The following is a 17,844-nucleotide window of genomic DNA, read 5'->3' on the forward strand; positions in this document are numbered from 1 at the left end:
CCTGATGAATATTCAAGATTCACACAATAGTCGGGCCAAATCACTCTGCTGGGATTGATGCTTTGAAGTCTCAAAGAATGCTGAGGGGGAAGAACAACATCATTCATTCATCATTCAAGGAGAGAAAAGGCTGTCACAGCAAGATCCTCCGTCCTTTCCCTCCCTCTGTCTGTCACGCTGTCTCATTCTCTCATTCAGTCTGTCTCTCTTTTTTTTTTTTCTTTCCCATGATATGACGACGTAGTGAGATATTGAAAACCACTGAAACATGATCACATCTGCTGAATCATTTTTCTCTGCCAACAAATCATTTAGTTAGCCAGCATAGATTCTGAAAAAAAGAGGAAACCCAGGAGTACAGTCAGTTTAGACTTTTATGACAGCATGACCGCCCATCACTCAAAAACTCTGTGTAAAAATATATCAAAGCTTCACTGTTTAATTCAGAAACGGACCTGTCTGATGGCATAAAGTTATGCTTGTAATTCTTGTAAACTGAGAAGTTGATGTATTCTCAGACTAGAATTTACAACATTCAGACATGCATAAAGATGCAAAGTGTGCAGGTGATAATTAAAGGTTGTCATAACCTGAGTTTCAGACTGTCTGTGCCAGGTCATAAATGTCAAAACATTTGTGATGCTCATAAACATTTCACCTAACACTGCTTTCAGCCAGTTGAGTTCTTTTGAAAGTAAACTTAAGTAGAGACAGCATAGTACTCAACTATTTGCCACAATTTATTTTACATTTAGTACACAATACCACATAGAGGCATATTCACACCCACAGTAACTACATGCCAAATGAATTGTCATTGTCACTGTCATTATATATATATATAAAACTTTATATCACATCAGTATCATATAAAATAGAAGTAAAAATAGTTGCCTAAAGGTGCCAGGGAAAACTGTGAATTTAATACTTGAATCTCACGTTAATGCTAAATTTCTATTCCTAATTTCAGAGACAAATTAACAAATTTTCATCATCCAAAAAACAAGCATCTAAAAGCACTGTGTGAAATAAATTGCTATCTAATGTTCAGACCAGCACATTTGAAAAAGCTTAGTCCAGTGCAAGTGTTAATACTGTAAATTGACGATCTTACACTATAAGTAGTTGTCAAACTACACTATTTATAATTTATGAAAAGAAGGTTTAATGTGACCCAGAACAAGATGAGAGTGTTTTAGTTGGCGGACTTAAATTACACATTGTATTTGTAAATACAAGATATTATGTTACTACTTGTGTAGTGAATAACCCTGAAATGACACTCATAATTTTTAATAAAATTATGTTGTGTCGATATAGGTTTAATGGATAACCATGATTTTTTTATTCTTGTATTCATCAACTACAGCTGTGGTTCATAATGACAAAGTAAGCTTAAGTTTCCGGTTAGCTCTAAAATACCTGATCAGATTTCCTTGTAAAATATCTACTCTCCTTTTTACCCATTGATGTTGTTTCTTCCTTAGGATCTTATCAAATAACTTGGTGGGACAAAAATGTTGTAATCTCTTTATATTTGACTAAAAACACTGAAAGGCTGCGATTACAAAAACGCACAAGGAGCTTTTTGTGGACCAACTGGTGACTGCACCTGAAACACACCTGTGGCTCGGATTTCACCCATGGGCCCAGTGGTTACAAAACAGCCACACAACCTTACAGATGGACTCCATGTAAATAAGTGTCTGTCTGGCTCTGGAGGTGCTGTTGAGAAAGTGTTGTGTGATTTTCCATGGCCGAGGTAACAACACAGACCGGCCAAGAACAGCAGAAGAAAACCTTTCCCTCTCTACTTCTCTCTGTTTTTCTCTCAGTCTCTACCACTAAAGGTCACTGGGCCAGGTCTTGCTGAATCTCAGAGTGAGCCTCCTTGTTTTTGTCAGCAGGCCTGGCTGCCAGTGAGCTGTACTTCAGTTAATTCCCTCGCAGCTCTTTTCCCATTCATTTTCTGGCCACTTGATCACTCTACTCTGGCATCTTACATAATACTGCAGACATGCAAAACCAAAGGCAACATTTTGTTAAAATAACACTGGGCAGCAGTGTGTAAACTATAATTAATCATTCTGCGCTGTTGGGAAATAAAACATTAGGAGAAAAGGCATATGAGCAATATTGTACAGATTCAACATAACATATAATAATATACAGTAGATTAGTCTAACAAAAATATTAAAACTATATAATATGATGAAGTTCAACAATACATTGCTTGATGATGATTGTAAAGCAGACTGACACTAAAAAGTTTCAGGCACAACAGACAGAATTTAAAGACTAAGCAGTGAAGAACACAATTTATGATACACTGAAAATCATTTGAAGTTTATTTTCTTTCCTTTTACATTTAATGAACCAGCTCTTCATTTGACATAAAGAAATTTAACTTATGACTATTACTATAACGCTTCAATAATTAATGTTTTCTCCATAAGACAAAAAAGAAGAAGCTTAACTCTCAAACATTGCATAGTTTTTCATATCATAATTTTTTACAGTGTAATTTCCAAATACACTCAGCAGGATGATGAATCACAATAACTGCTAAATAAGGATTACACATTGTCATTTCTGGGTTAGAGAAAAAAGCAACAGGTGCTCTCAATTCAAAGAGCTTTTTTAACATGGCCTTTGTGTAGCAGGAATTGGGAAACTAAGGCTCTTCTTGCTAAGTCAACCAGGAGCATTTAATGAAGGGATTGTTACGGAGTGTCTGCTGGGCTGCAAACCAAAGGGTCTAATTAAGGGGTTTCTCTGACGGTCAGACAAAGCAGACAGCAGGGGTCAAGACGCTGGCCCACAAACTGGCTGTGACCCTCACACCTGCCTGGTTGCATTATACTGCAACATGTCCGTGCACAGTAGACATAGTCACATTGACACAACATTACCAATCTGATACCTACCGCACATAGAAGGAAATATGGAAAGACAGATATAGAAGAGAGACAATTGGAGCTGAATGCATGTGGTCCTAATACCAATTTAAATAAATACAACAAGGTAAATTTAATTTGGGAAAATGTGTCAGCGTAGAGCAGAAGAGCAGTGTGTCAAAAGTTCATGCCCTCCTTTCACAGTTCACAATTCGAAAGCAAAAAGGATCGCCTAGTGTGAGCCACAGCCTTGCCACTAAGTGACTCTACCTGTTTCTTGCTCCAATTAGTCCAATTATCCATTAAAGTGCCTGTTTTCACTTCAAGTGTCAGTTTAAAATATAGCAGAAATTAAGAGTAGGGAAGAAAACATTACATTTGGGTGACTTGTTTTGTGTCTGTCTGAACTTAAACCAAGTCACCCAGAGCACTTGCTTCCTCTAAGGTTCACGGGAGACTGTAATTATGGGAGAACGGTGGTGTATTTACCATATCACATGCTCTTTAACAAGCACTAATTGTGTGTGTGCACTGAGCGCGTGCAGGAATGTCGTAGCAAAGCTGCAGGAAATGTTTAATGAATAGAGCAGCTTGGATGACATGATGTGTGTCAGAGCTGTCCAAAACAATGTAGACTGAAAAGAGAGAAGTGGCTGGGACTCACTAAGTAATGAACAAGGGTGTAGCCACATTAATATACAGTGTAGTCGCTAAATAGTCAACTGTCACTATTAAACTCATTTCAGATTGTTATGTATGAAAAAGTTGACCCACTTCTTGCTGCACAAGGACACTGTTGGACATTGACATTTCCAGTAAACAAGGTCGTCTTGTAGTTTCTGCAAGTGTTGACCCAATGCTCATGGTTAAATAAGGACAAGATAAAAGAGCTGCAAACTATACAGAGCACTAACATTTTCTCAAAGTAAAAACAAACGCCTTTTCACATGGATTTTCATTATTTCCTCTCTTTTCTTTCTTAATAACTGAGTGTTCAGCTTTTTTCCCATCATCAGAGCAAGAAACAACCAGACAATGCAAAGATGGTGGCAACACATTTCATCCGTCCTGACTAATTACTAATTGCCTCCATGTACTTACAGCATATCGGAAGAAATTAAAAGCTGGTATATTATTCATTACAGTCGTTCACACAGTGGATCCTTTTAGCAATGCATGAGGGAATGGATACACCCAACCCCTGGAACAGCTACTGGGTTCCATTTATGCATCTCTCTACGGACTAGTTGACACAGACAAGTGGGGTATAAATGGCACATTAACTGCCCATAGATGCCCCGAGAAAGAATCTGTTCATCGAAACAGACACTCCTTGCAATTGTGATTAATGGTGTTTGTATAAATTTAGTTTTACTGCTTTATAATTTAGGGGGAATTTAGAAGGGGCTGGGCCACTGCCTCTGGTCAAACTACCTGCTCTACGCTGTTGGAGTGTGATTGAGAGGGAGCGCAGTGCAAGAGAAGGAGGGAGGGAGTGTCTGTGCATATTTTCCATGTGCGCCCACACCCCTCGCTCTGCTGTCGTGCTGAAAGCTTTATTGTGTGTTTGTGACTGGTGTGAAGCCAACAGTGATACAGCATACAGTTTCTTTGCTGTGGCGGTCACTGGTAACATTTCTTATCAAATTGGTACTTGGTAATGTGTAGTGTGAAGAGATTGACAGAGGATTAGAAACTACCTACGATATAAATATATAAATAGTTTGTGGTTCCTGAAATACACCAGCACTTACTGGCACACGATGATAAAGATCAAGCTCAATTAAAATAGTTTTACTTAGAGAAGTGATCATTAGGGCATGCCCATCCCATGTCTACAGGGTCAGAAATGATGCAGTGCTTGCATGAGGAAACCCGTCTTTAACAATAAATAAGACCAATGAATATATTTAAATCATTTCTTTTTGTACAGTGCAGTAATCCGGCGCGTTGCTTTGGCCTCTTACACTCACAGGGCTGCCCATGCTAATCCCTTATCTCTAACGAAAGTTTTTATCCAGCAGGTCTGAGCGAGTGTTAAACCATCTGCTCCTGAGACTGATGGGAAACCCAGGGGCCTTGGCAGGGAAACTCTGTCTCTGGTTGGCTGCTTGACCCAGTGCTCATTTGTCAATCAGGAGTCCTTTCCCTTAATTAGGAGAAACAGTCCAAAAACTTAGTTCAGCCGCAACAGAAACATTAAATTAAGTGGGAGAAGCGAGCTGGTTTACAAATCTCTCTTTCTCTGCCTGTGTTTCCTCTCATTCATCTAGCGCCACACAATAAACACCTGTTTTTGGCTTTGTAATAAAATCATCTCAGAAGCTTTGAAGCAAATGTTTAACAGAAAAATGACACAGAACCCTTTGATGTTGTGTTGGATGTTTAGACTGCGCATAAAGACTTCACAGTCCTGCTCCGCTGATGAAAATTAATTTGTCTGTAGAGGAATTATTTATTATTATAGGCACCACACTTGTTTTTGAGGTACAAGAATGCGGTCATAAAACATTGTTCAATAATAAAAAAAAAAAAGATAGTTTGAAATATCCCAGCCCTCAGCGTGGGAATAACAGAAGACGTGCCTGATTTTTGTGATGGATTATTCTGAAGGAGTGCCATATGAGATACACAAGTGTTTGTCTTAATAATTAACATGTGTGCAAAGTTGTGGACCATTTTGAACATCATTTATTTGCAGCCATTCACATGTTCTTCCTAAGTCAGACAAGTGAAGCTCATACGGAGGTGGGGCACACTATCAGATTATTTCTTTTTTTACTGCGGTACAGAAAATAACAGAACCAGTACAGGTACAACAAATTATCCTAAGCCTATTCATTCCATCCAAGATTTGATTACTGTACTGTAGTAACACCTTACATCACGGTGCACGTATCACACACAGGCACGCTCTATTTCTTTTTGTAATCACACATACCAAGAAGTGGTGGTAACACAAGTGCACACTGTGAACTTTAGACCTTGTTCCAGGTTTGTAGGGCATCTTGGATTTACTCAAAGTTATTCAGGCACTTGTAAAATTTAGAATCACTGCAGCACTTGGTGATAAGATTTGTTTGATATCACTACTAACACAGAACTAGTAACTAGTCTATAGCAGTTGCATCAGAAAAAGTATTACACCCCTAACTCCATCAGTAATAGTTTATTCAGGGGCATTCAGGCGTTATTAGGCTTTCTAGCGCATGTAAATCTCCGTCCCTGGAGAGCATATTAGATACGGACCTATCAGTAGCCTTCCCCTAACGTTGTTGTTTGCTCTCTTCAAATGAGAGCACAATGAAAACACAGGAAGCAGCTCGGAGAGCAATAGGGCTGCGATCGATGCCTCTGTGTCAGACTATGAGCTAGGTGATGTCTTAACGTCTCCCCTCCTCACCCCTCAACTCCGTTTCTCTACGACAGGCCGTCAAGTCTCCCTCTACTGCTAATGTATCTGAATGCAGTGTTATCCAGGGCCGCCTCACAGCAGTCGATAAATACTGGAAATGCTATCCATCTCTGAAACATCACTCCTTCACTTACTGTAAGTGCGCATCACTGTGGGCACCGTCCCCACATTGCTGACAGGCAGGAAGACAACACCAGGCAGCCGGGGCTATGAGCGAGCATCTTCAGATGCGACCACAGACATAGTTTTCACTACTAAAATTGCAGAGTACAGACGTTGTGTCTGAATTGGGCTCTCGATTGTAGAGAATGAGCTGGTTTTTCATCATCCCAGGAGTAAGAAATAACATCCTATATAAAAGTAGTCATTTTGGATGTAGTATGATAATATGCCGTTTCTCCTTATGTCCTCTGGAATAGCTCATTGCTTTAGTGTTGGTATTTATTATTTATACACTAGGAAGGAGAACTAGCTTCCATCCATCCAGCCAGCCATTATTCTAACTGATTTTCCAGTTAAGGGTTGCAGAAATGCTGAAGCCATTCCCAGTGTGAGGGGGCGAGAGGCAGGGTACAGTCTGGACAGGTCACCATATTATCACAGGGCCGATATTTAGAGACAGACAAACGTTCACACCTGTGGGAAACTTAGAGTCACCAGTGAACCTCACTGCATGTCTTTGGACTGTAGGAGGAAGCTGGAGTACCCAGAGAAAACCCATGCAGGCACCAGAAGAGCATGACAGAACTACTACACCGCAGTCCAGATGTGACTAAATTCGATTGTCAAAAAAAGTAGCATAAAAAGTAGTGAATCTCTCGCAACTCATAGCTCAGTAATGCTGAAGAGAAGTTAATCCACTAATCAGCAATTCACGGTTTCTTCTCTTTCAATAATAATAATATAATAATTTGCTAACTTTTTCTCATTGAGCTTATCTGAGAAGCACAGATTCTCTACCAATAAAATCTGTCACTTGTAAAATCCACGCTGGCTCCGGGAAAAAATGTTGATTTTCTGTAAATAATTGTGTAAAGTTGTTTTTGCTGTCTTGACTCGGGCTGTTGGCTGTGAAGGCTGGAAACTTGTTGGCAGAAGCATCTAATTACAGGGTTTTCCTTCTAAACTTCTCCTTGCTCCATATTTTTTACAAAGTTATGAGACATCTGTAAACTTTTAGAATATACAAGTAATTACAAGTAAATCGACTAGTAAATTGATCTACAAGTAGGTTTAGGTACGATTCACTAGATCATTATTATCAATATTTCTAAAACAAGCTCCCTCCAAAGACTTTTTTTGGCTCATTTAATGTGAAGTATAGAGAAGATGATAAAAGTATTAGACACAAAGTGAAACATAGTTACATTATATGTGCTTTCTGCTGGAAAATATTAAAATGATCATAACATTTTTCAAACAAAACCTATTACTGCAGCAAAGTGAATTCCTCTTAATGTAGCAGAAATTGTTTTTTATACTAAACTCCAGGCTTTATGGCAGATGATCGGCCAGCTGTGTGTAAGCTGTATTTAAATTCTCCCCAGGGCTTTTGGTTTTTCCTTTCATTTGCAATAAAGCAAACTTTTGTTATACGTGCCAGTTTGCACATAAATGAAGTATGACTCTTCGGTATACGTAAGTCTTACAAATACTTGCACACATTTGTCAATTGAAGTGATTTCTACCTGATTCATATCTGATCTCACTAAAACTGACAGAGACGATAAATCAGTGCATTTTACATTTTACAATAATATTTGGAGTTCACTGTAGCCTTCATAGTCAGAGTAATTAATGGCGCCATGGGTCCTGTGAGAGTGAGACCAGCTGCGTGTTATGTCTTGTCACTCGTCCCACTCTGTTTGACACCTTCGGCCTCGTCTCTCTCTTCCAATGCCAAGTGTACTGGTGGAGTTCCGCGGAGTCTGAGGACTCTTTGTGCCCACCCTCAGAGAACAAACGCTATTAAGACTCGACAATGTGCCCCTCTGCCCATCCCCAGAGTGCAGGCAGTGCCAGCGCCTGTAACTGGAGAACAGAGAGCAAAACAGCTGCTCCCAGTCGCTCCTGCATCTGCCACAACTGTGATCTCATGGAACAAAGCGAGAATGCAACCGCACGTTTCGACTGGCTGTTCAGTCACACTCCAGCCATTGTCCTCTCTCTCTCTCTTTCATGCTATAGTTTTTTTGTTTAGCATGAATATTTTTCCAGTATGTCTGCTCCACTAACATTCGTTCCTCATTTTTTTCTTTTATCTTAGATGTTCAAATGTACTATATTCAGAAACCTTGTTTTTTCTTATGCTCCCTTCATTTATGTATCCTACAAAGCACTGACGAACCCGAGCTGGTCACAAGGCCACAGGCAAACCTCTTCCAAATCAGAGCTAACCATCTCATTGGTACCTCAGGTGCAACTAAATGTTTGATCCTACAGTTCCCATAACACAACAAAGGTCATCTCTTTCTCAATTTGCATTCTCTTGACCCAACCTGAGATCACTAGAGCCTGACTGACCGGTGTTGCAATACTGTTTCCTTGTTATGTCTTAAAAAGATTAATTATTGAAATTCTGGCTGGAAATAAATTTTATCTTCTTTTGTTAGACATCTGACAAACCGAGCAATGTGACACACATTTTTACAACAACAACAGTTCATCCATCCCACATGCTAACCACATGGGGGCTGGGGGGGGCTGGAGCCCATCCCAGCTGCCATTGGGTGGGAGGTCAAGCAGGTTTACTGAAGCAACAGTAAAAATGAAACCAAAAATATAAAAATGGACAATTTATTGCATTTATTATACAGCATAAAGTTATTTTTCCTTTAAAGAGATATTACATTTATGTACAGGAAATATCTGAAAGATTGTTAATGAATTAAACCAGCGTTTGGCCAAGATTACAACATCATTACATAAATCTCCAGGGTCTCCAAGTCAACTAATTACCAGTGTTTTCCTTTTAATATCCAATGGTCTGAAATTGATTCTCCTTGGACGTTTGTTTCCAAAAGGGCACAATTTATAGCCATTGAGTGCATTTATATATCATTACCAGAAAGTCTGTGTTTTTTGTTGACGCAGTTTCATTTCCTTCATTCGTCCACAGAGCGTCTTAGGAAAAACTCCAACAGAAGTTCCCTCGAACTGGCTCACTCTTGCTCTCCCTCGCAGAAAATTCGACGCTCTTTAGCACCGTCTCGCTGAAGCACTGACAGCTGCTTTTGCACACCTGAACCCTTCCATACAGGAGAGTGAAAGGTATTTAGGAAGCCAATCCGTACCCTGGCACACGTCAAATCCTCACTTATTAGTAACTCAGAAGAAGTGGCAACAGTTCTTCAACACCCACTAGCAATGAAAACAGTGTGTCTATGTGAGAGGAGGGCCTCCCATGCTCATCACAAGTTACTTATTCAGTGCTACTTGACTGTACTCATCTGTTAATAAATACAACATGCACACTGATGTGTCTATGACTTACAAGTTTCCTATTCCCATCACTGGGCAGTTCTGCATTGCCAGGCCACACAGCAAGTTACGGCAATGCTCTTGGCAAGTGATTCATCCTGTGTATGAAGCCCATTAGCAGCCATTTTCTATGGGGTGTTCATGTCTGCCACTCTTTGAGACACATGTTTACTTCCAGCCCACTTGTCACTGCAAATCTAAGTGACTTGCTCTGATCAGCTTAGATGGATGCACTGTGTCAGCAGCGGTGATTTACAGCATCCAAAGAGCACACCCTTTTTAGGTGTAGTTTAAGTTTATAATGCATCAACTTCAGTTGAACTGCAAAACAAAATGGGCAATTCTGCTTTTCTTGACCCAACATAAAGTCTACGAGTCATTACCTTACCCACAAATTAGCCTCAGTTATTGTATTGGCTTCTATATTTAGATGTGGCGAGGCATGCAGCCGGCGTGGCTGTGTGTCTGTAGGTATGGCAGAGAGTCAGTCTACCAGACAGCCTGTCTGTGAAGGATCAATACAGGATTATAGACAAATCCCTCCCTTCAGACCTTGTTTTTAAGTGTGTGCGATCCTCAAGTGTTAAACGTTTTCCCACATGTATCCAGGTGATTCCAAAACTTTCCAGCTAGGCTGTCAGGCAGGCAAATACACGAACCTCCTGCTTCTATCCATCACATTCAAGCATAAAGCTAGCAGGCAGAACTAAGATGAACTGAAAGATGTTTTTAAAAGGCAGTGCTCCCTAGAACATGCATTAGTTTTGAATGCATCTTTTTAGTGTGTGTTCTGTCGATCTGGTGGATACCATCACCAGGTGTGTCCATGCATGGGAGGGGAAAATAAAACAGAGGAACAGAGAAAAACTGGCTCATTCTGCTTATTTGACATCACGGTGAAAGGTGTTGACTTTGCAGGCTGACGTTAAATAAATAAAATATAAGACTGACATAATGACTGACACTTACTGAGCTCTGCACTGTCTAAAGAAAAATCATATTACCTAACCCAGAATATCTTTATCTTGCACACGATGCTTGCAACGTTAGAAGGAACTCATCCCGAGCAAAAAAATATTTCCTCACTGTCTTGCTGGTTCACAAAACAAATGTGGGTGTTGCCCTTGGTGTTCTGCAGAGATAAAGCAACTTTTAAAACTTGCTGACCACACAGGCCCTCCATGACATTCAGCTTTGCTCTGATCGCAGCATTTTTTTTTTTTTTTGCAAAACAATAGCATTAATACAGAGCATACAGCCTGTCATCTGTCGCCCAGAAGGAATTACTAGGTCACACTCACAAAAACCACACACACACATACACAACAAAATCATAGACAAAATGTAATTCTTAATTGTCAACACATATTTTGTAAACATCCCAAACAGTTCAGACTGACATGATCCCAAATTGTTGTCGCTAATCAGCTAATTCCAGGGATTTCCAAATTTGAAAACAACACAGACAAAGCACCTACAAGAAGGGAGCACACATCTGCCTCATCTGTCAACACATCATAACGGAGCCAATAACAAACTCTGAGCTCACAGCGAGGTGGTGGAGAGGTCAGTCGACTGTGTGTGTGTGTGTGTGTGTGTGTGTGTGTGTGTGTGTGTGAGCAGAAGGAGGGCACAGTGTGGAGAGAAAAATGTCTATTCACACCATGGATCTGCTCTCCACGTTTACGCTGAGACTCACCCGACCCCCCTGGGAACCCCGAAGCCGCAACGGGCAACCTGATCTCCATGATGTCATTCTGTGAGAGGACAGGCTACCGGCAGTCAGTGAGAAAGTGTACAAAACCCAAAGTCAACATCACACAATTACGGGGGTTAATTGTATTTACAGTTGACCAGCTGTGGTGGATTAAGGGGTTCACTGACAAAGTATGATACATGTGTAAACAGAGACTCTTCAGTAGTTTGTGAAAGGAAAGTTGCCTCGACAAAAATGTTGGACTAAAATATAACAATTCGGTCTTGAGGTCTCAATCCCGACCTGCAGAACAGTAGCAGTGTTGAGCAGGAACATTCACCACATCACTATTAATAATAATTTCAACATATATACATACATAAAATACAGGTTAAAGCTAATCTTATTCTCTCCTCCATACCGACATGTAGTGATAAATGGCACTAAATAAGGAAACAGTGCAACGCGAGCACTGGCCGCCAGACTACTACAGCCTCTCATAGCCGAGCATTTTGAGCGTCTGGTGTGTGAGAGACCCAGAGAGGACACGGGGTCAGGCATGTCATCACACGCTATCCATGATAGATGGTCATTTCCTCCCACTCTACAGGTTCTTATAGTTATACTTTTGTCTGTGCAGGATTGTTATAAGGTTCAGGGATCACTTTTCATTTGCTTCCAACATAGAAGGATGAACCCTGGACCCCTGAAGCATCTAACTCTCTGTATTTCTATCATCTCTATGAGTATTACCCCACAGATAACAACATCAAACTCAATTTAGCATGTGAAACTTTAATGTTAAGTCTAAATATTTCAGGCTGAATGGGAACTGGGTAAAGTGTCACCGAAATGTCGCGATGATCTCCTGCTAAATCTTTATCATTAAGTTTTGGCTTTCCAACAATCTGTGGGGCTGCTGTCTGAAGGCTCTGTGTGGAGGAATGTAAACAGTCGTGGTGAGCAATTACAGCCTCATTATGGTTTGTTTATGACACGTATCTGTGATTCTTGACCTCGTAGAGTCAGTCATAACTGTGAATTAGTTTTGTTGTTGTTATTCATGTACCTGCATGTGATTGACAACTGATCCCAGCAGAGGATTTTAACGCACGCCTGATTGACTAAAAGCATTCACCGTCCACCGTCTGCTTTTTTGTGTCAAACAAATGCCGTTCTTCGGTAAAGGCGAATGTGTCATGCTTTCCTCTTCACCCAGGACATTAACCCTGCACCCTGGCTGGACAGGCCTGTGATCAAAGCCTGCCAAATTCCACGGTGATGATTCCCCCTTTTGGGTCCAATGTCAGGATCAGAGACCGGAGCAGAGAGACAGCATACTCACCCAAACGAGCCACGTAACATTAATTTGCCATGCCAGATCTATCGCAAAGGCACATATGTATCGCCGTGTGTGCACGCACTGACTAAGACAGCTGTCCTGTCACCCTGTGTCTAATACAGATGGACAGTTTGTGAAGAAACAATTGGACACAGTAAGACATCAATTCAGCTCACAGGAGGTTGAGAGCAGAAGGATGATGATGAACTCTGTTTGTACTGGGCCCACAGTATAAACTTGTGTCTGTGGACAAGAGAAATATGGCCTGCTTGGATTTCTGGAGTTACGTATCAAGTGAAACAACAGATCCAGTTTAAGAACGGTATCTATAAGTCTGATTTATGATCTTAAAGAGAGACGGTGTATGCATTTTCATATACACTAAGATGTTAAACTACAGCATACTCACAGTTCAGATGATACTCTTACAGTATTCACTTCCATGCTGAGACCTAAATGAAAAAGATTTTCATGTCTCTATACTAAATATAAAGCTGGAGATTATTAGCTTGGCTCACACAGCAGTTGAATAACTGCTCAAACTCATACCCACTGGAGTGGTCTCAATCACCAGGTTGACGATATCACTGCATCTCCACTGCTCTTCTTCCTCCATTTCCTAGCTACTTGTACTCATTGGGGTCCATTCATTGCACATTTGACATATACACAGTGGGTCATTCCAGACATATGTAAACAGACAAGGTCAGATCTCAGAGTAGAAACCCTTGGGGCTTTGTCTTTGTCCTCTGAAGCCTGGTAAAGGTTCAGTTTTAGAGACTAAACTAGAACTTGGCCCCTCAGGACTGTCTGTTTCCCTTAGTCTTGTTTTGGTTGGTTTAGACCAATTTGCCGCCTGAAGTTCTACTGTTACCAGTAGACTGTCAAGCTACCATGAGAATATTCCTACAACACACTCACATAGATGGTTTTCATAATGTGTAGCTTCCACCAACACTGAAACCTAAGTAAACAACACGGAGGAGGGCCTGTATGTAAACTGCCAACGGGCCTCAGTGACAGGTGAAGACCATTAGAGCTTTACTGTTGTTGATGTTGGTTTGATGCCTCATTGTCAGTCAGTCTTAAATTCTTTGGTAGAAGCCCAAACAAACACGAGACGGTGCAGACAGGTCTGGCAACACAGCCGCCATCAGCCCATCCGCACACAGATAGCGGCCAAAACTCAACGCCTCCTCTTGGGCTGAGCATGTCAGCATGACTGAGGCCCTCCTGTCTGTGATTGATGACCGGGGGCTCTGCGTATTTCTGACACGTGCAGGCTCTGTTGGCCGGGAGTCGTCTCTGCTCTGTTTAGTTTATATTATTCTTATTATTTATCTGACCAGCCCAGCTGTTGAGTACACATGTATGCGTGCACATGTGCGCTCACACGGAGGGGTTTTTCCATGCCCTCATGCCCTCCGCTGTCCAGGTATGTGTAATGAAATCCTGAGTTGTGTTTTGAAAACCCTGGGAGTTCCAGGCATTTTCACATTTGAGGTTTTTTCTCTCGGCTCAGCTCCCTTCTCTTCTTCCTTCTCACCCACTTGCTCTCTCATGGAACAGTCCACCCAAGGTTACCTACTGCTTAATTTGCAGCACTTTCAAAAAACTAAAATAAACACAGGTTTTAAAACGTGGGGGAACACCCAGCACCTTGACCATTCTGTGTCCAGACGGAGAGAAAGCTGTTCTGTGTGTGTGTGTGTGTGTGTGTGTGTGTGTGTAAATCAAGCATTTCGAGCTCAAACTTAAATCAGGAAACCAGTAAAACCACAAGATGTTCGTACTGGAAACAAAAGTCACTTGTCTTCCAGTTTCTGGTCAGCACGTGCTTAAACCTGAGCTTTAAGGTTGCGTTGCCCCACTGCACAACTGGAGAAAGGGCAGCAGCTGATTACTAATACTAATGCAAGCACAATTATGCACACACACACACACACACACACACACACACACACACAAACACACGCACACACATTCACAGCCCTCATACAATTTTAGGGAGTGACCACAAAAAAACAGGGCGTCCCAGTGATAAACAAACCACTGCAAATGACTTTTAAATTAAATATTTTCATGTGAACACAATGTTCCTCTCCAGACTAACTTATCAATCCTAGTCCACCAGACTAGCTGCCACTTATTTAGCTGTTTTACTCTGACTGATTTTACTGCCAGTGAACATTCACCATCTCTTTTTTTTTTTTGTTTTTTTGATGATGATGATGATGATGGGATTGACGTGTGTTGAAAAGCAGAAGATGGAGCTGCAGCAGCGCTCGGTCAGACAGACAGTGAGGAGCTAAACAAGGAAGCTTTTATCTCTTATGTCAGTCATTTACTTGTCTGATACTAATTGAAAAGACGGGCTGACAAATACTGTGTCTATTGCACTATGTGCTATATACAAGCAACTGCACTGCTAAATATGATGCTGATGTTGTGTTATTTTAATTCTTAGCAGGAGCTGAGAATCATCTTCGTTGGCAAATTTAAAGACATGAGTTGACAGCTGCATCTAAAGTGATTTACATTTGATACAGAAGATTTGCTGTAAAGCTCATTTTACAGATTACACATTTTTTCAATGCTCTTTTGAACAAATGTAGTTTAGTGCAATTTGGGTACAGCAGTGAAAAAGGGACTCAGTCTTTGTCAAACATACATGCAGTAAAAAAGCCAAAGCAAATACTGAATTCAGCCAGTGAACTGTATAAACCAACAAAGCATTTTAAATCCTAATCTGTGTACTCTGGCATGTCACAAGTACTTGTGAGCGTCCATTCATGTGTGACTGGAGCTCCACGTGTGTCGCTGCGTTCAAGTAATTAACAGCTGTGTCTGCACTTAAGCACCTGCAATAACAATCCAAGGTGTAGCAGGTTAGCTTGCTGCTACTCTCTCTCCTTCTACTTCTTCTTTTTTTTTTTGTAATCTGATCCAGTCTCTCCTCTGGGTAAAGCGCTCAGAGCCACCGAATAGACCAGACTTGGAAGTTAATTTAAAAACAGAAGAAAAAAAAAGTCGACATGTCTTAATCAAGCCTCGGAAGACATCGGGCTGAAGTGTAGAATCACACACAATAAATATCAGTCACATAAAAACTGTATATATATATATATATCCATCTAATATGTGCTGGTCCTCAAGCTGTTACACGGTTACTTTAATTACTAATTATAACTGAAGTAAAGTCACTTTAATTATTTAACGGCCTATCACCTATATTGTCTTGCTCCCTTATCCTGCCATCAAAGCCAAAACCAGGCAGGGACTATGTAACAATAATATCCCAATAAGAGTGCAAACTATAATGCTTCTTATTTGTTACTGAAAGGTACCACCGATTTTAATTCTGCTTGTTCCAGGATGTGACTGAGTCATTAGTTAAGCAATTACCATAGATAATTGTCATACAGAGGGCAGACTCACCTGATATGATCTATGCAATTCCAGCTTCTTCTGTATCATCACTGCAGCTTTCTCTTCATTTCCTGCGTCTCGAATTCAATGCTCTGATGACCACTCAGACAGTCACAGGTACGACTCTAAATGCTCTCTGCCCTCTCCCAAATCTGTGGAAAGAAAGGAACATATGAAACCCATTTCACAGTCTGTCATCAGAAACACACATGAAAAACACGAACAGGACAGAAATTGATTTCATCTGTTTCTCCATCTCCTCTCACAGCCTGAGTGGCACTCGCCGTCATTTGGTATTTGGCCGACAAGCACGAGGTTCAATAGCAGAATCAGATAGGACGCAGGATACGGCTTACAGTAGAGCAGAGACGCAGAACATTTCAGAACAGAGCTTTTTAAGATGGGTCCAAAGAAAGAAAGATCGAACTCTCAGTGGGGATGATGATATGTTTTGAGTGTGGCGGAACACAGGACCTCATACAGATATAAGGAATAATAATCTTTAAAATCTCAGAAAGGAGCGAAACCTCGAGCCTGTATAATATCAGCAAAACACTGAGTCACAGCTGGGTACAGCGCTGAACTAACACAGCGAGGAGTGTTGAGTTCTGGACTTTCCCTTTCAGATCACAGGTGACTTAAACAGCGATCCTGGGTGGTCTGGCTGACCTGTCTTTTTTGCAATAAACCACCAAGTTAGAGCATAATTATGGGCTGACACTCTGTCTGCTACCTGCGGGTAGATGTGTGTGTGTACCTGGGAGTGTGTGTGACGTGGCGACATTGATGTCAAAATGAAATCCATGATTTTCACATGTAGTCATAATCCTCCATTCTTTCATTCTCTGAGCATCTTCTGTTTTTCATACTCAAAGACGCACATGCTCACACACATGCACACACACACACAGGCACGCACACACACACACACACACACACACACACACACACACACAGCTGTCTTTTATTTGCCAGGATCCAGCCACAGATGGTGATACAGTGTGAACTTTAACACACAGATTCTTGACATTCCTTATGGGTGTAAGTTACTATCCAACTCAAACCAGCGCTTGGCTTCAGCCTGCTTTACTTTCCTGCCAACAGGTCACTGTCACAGAAGGAGTCATAGGAAGGTTGTACCACACATACAGGCTACTTTTGTCCAGGCTACTTGCTACAGGAACTCTGTTTTCCACAGCCCGCTTCGACTCCCGACTTCCCAAGCCAGGCTCTGTGCTGGAGCTGTGTCAGCATATTTCTCTGTTTATGATGGGTCTTGTAGTGACAAGCTCGCTGCTTAATGTAAAAGGAATGCTAATTAAACGATGCAGAACGCCTGCTAACCGTTGAAATAAATATACAATGCACCGACAGAGCCCTGTCATCTGATTCTTTCTGTTGCAACATATCCAATGCATGTGTTAATATTTCAAAACATCTCATATTTTTGAAAAGAAAAACGTCCAAAACTGTTAAATGAGTTAAATGTGTTAGTATCTACTCGATCTTTTCCCCCAGGTGAAATTAAAGCATCTAAGAGTTTCTAAAATTGACTGCACTCTATCAGATGTTGATCTCATTCATC

The 17,844-nt window shown here is 41.0% G+C and overlaps 1 protein-coding gene across 1 annotated transcript in view; it reads right to left on the reverse strand.

Annotated features, from left to right (window-relative positions):
- The window catches only part of bmpr1bb (bone morphogenetic protein receptor, type IBb), a 43,409-nt gene that overhangs the window by 22,367 nt on the left and 3,198 nt on the right, over positions 1-17,844 (reverse strand). The window contains exon 3 of the mRNA XM_026356612.1: positions 16,269-16,411. The gene's annotated coding sequence lies outside the window, so the exon portion shown is untranslated. The remainder of the gene's footprint in view (positions 1-16,268; positions 16,412-17,844) is intronic.

The sequence above is a fragment of the Anabas testudineus genome, chromosome 12, assembly GCF_900324465.2.
Source record: "Anabas testudineus chromosome 12, fAnaTes1.2, whole genome shotgun sequence".
Taxonomy (NCBI): domain Eukaryota; kingdom Metazoa; phylum Chordata; class Actinopteri; order Anabantiformes; family Anabantidae; genus Anabas; species Anabas testudineus.